The sequence below is a fragment of the Empidonax traillii genome, unplaced genomic scaffold (assembly GCF_003031625.1).
Source record: "Empidonax traillii isolate 1590-97213 ecotype Southwest subspecies unplaced genomic scaffold, ASM303162v1 scaffold1031:size332250, whole genome shotgun sequence".
NCBI lineage: Eukaryota > Metazoa > Chordata > Aves > Passeriformes > Tyrannidae > Empidonax > Empidonax traillii.
The window spans coordinates 30,472-35,659 of record NW_020956224.1 but is presented as its reverse complement, the minus strand read 5'-3'; the positions used below and the strand labels follow the sequence as shown (position 1 = coordinate 35,659).

At 52.7% G+C, this 5,188-nt stretch overlaps 1 pseudogene; it reads left to right on the top strand.

The window, feature by feature from the left end:
* Window positions 1-2,433: 2,433 nt before the first annotated feature.
* On the top strand, window positions 2,434-3,107 carry LOC114068292 (annotated as a pseudogene).
* The last annotated feature ends 2,081 nt before the right edge of the window (window positions 3,108-5,188 follow it).

The window sequence follows — 5,188 nt, the reverse complement described above, 5'->3', positions numbered from 1 at the left end:
CTCTGGTTTTGTGGTTATTATTGGGGTTGATTTTTCTATTCTGATTTTATACCTTAACAGGAGAAAGAGGAGCCAGCCCTGGAGCCTTCAGGGAATGATTTACCCGAATGCTTTGCAGGACTAACCTGCAATAAACTCCATTTATGTCTGATTTGTGCCAATAACAGGGTTTGAGTCTGAAAACCAGGAGAAGACTTTCCAGCTGAACGCACAAAACCGTAACAGAAGGTCCCTGGGAAGATTATGGAACAGAAATTGTACAGATTTTGGTGGTATTTTAACAAGGAAATTTCCATCAAACTCAATACTTTCTGCAGTGAAATTGCCCAGCAAAGCTGATCACCCACCAGTGTTGCATCCTCACTGTTCATCCCCAGGGTGAAATAATAACACATTCAGAAGAAATTCACTCTGCAGCTAGAGCAAATGAAATAGATTTTTAGTGTTATTATTATTTAGGTTATCCTTGTAAGTATGTTTACAAAATGAGATTCCTTACAATGAAAACCATTGGATTTTTGTTGTTTTTTTTTTTTTTTTTAATACAAGCAAGAAACGACAGTGTTAACAGTGGTGGTATTGTGTAAATAGTGAGAGCTTTCTCCAATATCTCATTCTTTATTCTAATTCTGGGTCCCACGAAAATTGCCTATGAAGGAAAAATTAATGATTTTTCCTCTTGGACCCCAAATTTTCAATTTTATTCCATATCAGGCAACACACCCCATTTCTATGCATAACACAACTAAATAGACCATGAATAAATGTTTATTTATAAGAGATTACTTGGTTCTGGAGCCAAAATCAGCAAACAAATGATGCCTCCATCACTTCACGCTCCGTGCGAGCAGGAGGAGGAGCTGTTGAGCAAGAAATGCTTTTCCCCACTTTTTCATTATCACCTCGTGGGTAATTATTCAGTTTATTCGTGGAGCTGACTCAGAGATCGCTTTTCCCTCCTTTCACAAATGAACAAAATTCTGAGCTCGCCCCCCCAAACCCAAAATTAAATAGCAACTGATATCCTGAATATTTAGGATGTTTTCAGTGTTGATTTCCAGTGTTCAGAAGGATTTCTTTGGATCCTGAAGTTATGTTTCTTGGCTGGGAAGAGCTGATGGAGGAACCAGTGCAAGATTCAGCCCTGGAGAGAATCGTTGGGCAGTGTGTGGATATGAGTCCTTGGCAGCTGAAATAATGATGAGGAGATGCTGCCGGTGGCTGGAAGAGTGATTTGTGTGCTCTCTGGCCCAGAACCACTTCATTTCACTTCACAATTCCATCATCTGAATTCAAATTGCCACCAGTGAAACACGACTTGCACAAGAGTCACTGTTCCCTGACAGCACATACACATTTATATAGCATTAAAATGAGCTCAATGGAGTTTAAAGAAATAGCATAAGATAGAAAAACAAACAGATACTAACAACAAAAAAAAAATATTTTTATAACACTCTTCAAACATATTCCAAGATTTTACGTTTTTTGTCAACTTGACACATTAACTGCTCACTTTTCTAGCAACAACTGACTGTGCTTATCACGGAATCCCAGAATGGGTTGGATGGGAAGGGAATTTAAAGGTTATCCAGTGCCACCCCCTGCCATGGGCAGGGACACTTTCCACCAGCCCAGGCTGCTCCAACCTGGCCTTGGACACTCCCAGGGCTGGGGCAGCCACAGCTTCTCTGGGCACCCTGTGCCAGGGCCTGCCCAGCCGCTGAGGAAACACTTCCTTCCCCTCCCTTCCCCTGGCCCTTCCCTTCCTCTCATCCCCTTTGGTTCGCTGCCATCGCTCCCGGAGCTCCACGAGGGTTCGGGACTACGAGTCCCGGCGTCCCCCGCGGCCCGCCCGCCCCTCCCCTCCCCTGCGGGGCGCCGCGGGGGCCGCCGGGACTCGTAGTGTCGGGGCGGGGCCCGGGCTCGGCGGGGGCGGCGGCGGCGATCGCTCCGCCCGCGGGCAGGAGGCAGGGCCGGCGGCGGGCGCGGGGCACACGGGACACCCGGGACACACACGGGGCGCACGGGGCGCAGGTACCGCGGCCGGCCCTGCCACGCACCCCCGGGCCGAGCTGCGAGCGCTGCGGGGCCGGGCGGCGGAGCTCGGAGGGGCCGCGGCGGCGGCGGCGGCGGCGGCGAGGGCTCCCCTCAGCGCATCGCCCATCATCGCCCATCATCGCCCATCGCCGGGCCCGCTGCCCCCGCGCCGGGATCCGCGGGGCCGCTGCCCGGCGGGTCTCCAGGGAGCGGCGGATCCTCAGGGAGCGGCGGATCCTCAGGGAGCGGCGGATCCCCGGGAGCGGCGGATCGTAGGGAGCAGCGGATCCAGGGAGAGGTGCATCTCTGGCAGCGGCGGCGGATCCCGGGGAGCGGTGCATCCCGGTGAGCGGTGCATCCCGGTGAGCGGTGCATCCCGGGGAGCGGCGGATCCCGGTGAGCAGTACATCCCGGTGAGCGGTGCATCCCGGTGAGCGGTGCATCCCGGGGAGCGGCGGATCCCGGGAAGCAGCGGATCCCCGGGAAGCGGCGGATCCCAGGCAACAGCGGCTCCCGGGAGCGGCGGGCGCGGGGCTCGGCGCTGCCCGCCCGCCGGGGATGCGCTGAGCGGCCGGCCCGGCTCGGAGCCGCCCCGTGCATGCTGTGGGGACACACTGTCGCGATAATAAATGATAGAGGATACCATGACTTTGCTGTCTCTGCTGGGTCGGATCATGCGTTACTTCTTGCTCAGACCGGAGACCCTGTTCCTGCTGTGCATCAGCCTGGCCCTGTGGAGTTATTTCTTCCACACGGATGAGGTGAAAACCATTGTTAAGTCCAGCAGGGACGCGGTGAAGATGGTGAAGGGCAAGGTGGCCGAGATCATGCAGAATGACAGGCTCGGGGGGCTGGACGTGCTGGACGCTGAGTTCTCCAAGACCTGGGAGTTCAAGAGCCACAACGTGGCTGTCTACTCCATCCAAGGCCGGAGGGACCACATGGAGGACAGGTTCGAAGTGATCACCGACCTGGTGAACAAGACTCACCCCTCCATCTTCGGGATATTTGATGGGCACGGAGGAGAGGCAAGTGCTCAGCTGGATTAAAAAAAATAAACAAAAACCAACAACAACAACAAAAAAGGGGGTGCGGGAGGGAGGACGGTTCAGGGCAAGGAGGGGCTGTGTTATCTTGAGATGATCTTGAGATGTCTTGAGACACTGAGGGGAGGGAGCTCCCTTGCTTTTTGGAGGAGGGGGGTGTCTCGAAATAAGGACCATGAAATACTCCATTCCCTTTCTCTCTCACTGCCCCTTCTGCGATCAGCATGGCCTAAATGTGTTTATCCCCCCTTTGCCCTTTGCAGTAGTAAAGGTTTAATTGGAGTGAAAGCCGTTGGAGGTGGCTCTGACGTGCGTGGAATAACGATGATGAGCACGAACTCCCCGGAGTCATCTTTTGTTACAGCCAAGTGTGGTGTGATGTGATTTTGGCACCGGCCTGGTTTCTCCCCCTGACAGAGCTGGGCTCATCACAGAGGTTACAGAGCACTGCTCCTGTGTGTGCAAAATGCATCTTCCCAGTAATTCCCTGTCCAGCGAGGGGCTGAGTGGCTGAGACTGAGCATCGTGTTTGTGAATTGTGTGTAGTTTTTTTTATGTCATTACAACTGTGCTGTTTGTACTTGTCCCTTCCCTAGTGGAAAGGCAGGAAAACTGTCATTTTGAAACTTTGCGGTGTTTAACCTCTTAACTTCTTCAGGCAGGGCGACTTCCTTGGGGTCACGCTGCGTAATTAATCGGTGTTCCAGCTCGGTTGGGGTGATTCATTTCTGACAGATGAGAAACGTCGAAACTGCAGCTTCCTCTGCATTTAGGATGTGGTGCTGCCACATAGCTTTTTGTATGGCACAAAGCACACGTTTCATAACTGGGGGAAAGGACAAAGAATTTGTCCTTGAGTGACAAATTAGCTCTAGCAAGCGTTATGATGGCGTGAGTTTTGGGCTGAGGGTGGAAGTTTTTCGGCTGAATGCCCTGCCAAGGAGGGGTGAGGCAGCGAGAGAGCTTGGGTGTTCCCCCAGCTGCTCTCGCAGCTCAAGGAGTCAAAGTCCTCCCTAGAAAAGCCCTGGCAGTGACCAGGCATTAATGGAGCAGAGGGATGGCAGCAGCTGCCCCGCTAAACCTGGAAGTGCCGCCTGGAAAATCCAGGCCGTAGGCATGGGGCCGAAAGGGCTCTGAAGGGACTCGGGGCTGTCCTGCTGCTCCTACAGTGTCAAGCGTTTTGCCCCCTTTACGTCAACGCGAGCGCCGTGGGTACCGAAAATTGCCCGCTTCGTAAAAACGCTGGTGGTGCCTGACCCCTGTTCCCCTTCCTCTGCCTGGTTTTGGCCGTGCCATGGCCGTGCCAGCTCTTCTTGCCATCCCCGGGCCACTCCTGCTGTCCCCGGGCCTTCGAGGAATCCAGAGGGCCAATATTTCTCCATCCCAGAGAAGGGAGATCAGCTCGGAGCAGCGCGCTGGGGACAGCTGGCTCCTTTGTGCTGATGCTCTGCCTTCTGCCTCCTTCCCCTTTGTGTGCGAGCTGCCTTGGAGCTCAGCAGCCAAAACAACTTCGTGGGAATCGTGTGTGCGTGGCGTTTTTAAACGGGACCAACCCCGGGGGTGTTGCAGCTGGAAGGGCGAGACACCCGCCCGGGCTGGGTGGTGTGAAAGGGGCATCTGATGCCTCTCGTGAATTTTCTGTGTCCTGCATGTCTCTTGCCCAACACCTGAGTGCAAACTCGGTGCGTTAAATAACCCCCCAACTAGCACGGAGAATAACTAGAGAATACTTAGAATAACTAAATAACAACGTGCTTGTTTTGTTGTGGATCTGGGAATTACGGGCTGTACTAATGACGGCGTGTGGAAAGCTCGTTTGCCTTTTGTGTTCTGCTCCCTCAGAACTTGTTCCAGTTGATTCAGTGGCAAGGGCGTGAGGCTTTCATAGAGGAGGGGCTTGGTTTTAAAAGATTCTACAGATCTCTCTTCAAATCTCTCCAAATGTAGTATTTTATAAATGTGTGCATCTAACATCTCTCGTTCATCCTTCTAATGAAAGCCTAAGTGTTTTTAATTGGCCTTTGCTCCCACAGAAATAAGTTAAACTCGAACTAGTTTCTAGCTTTAAATTTTAGGTAAAACTGATCAGAAGAGCAAAACCT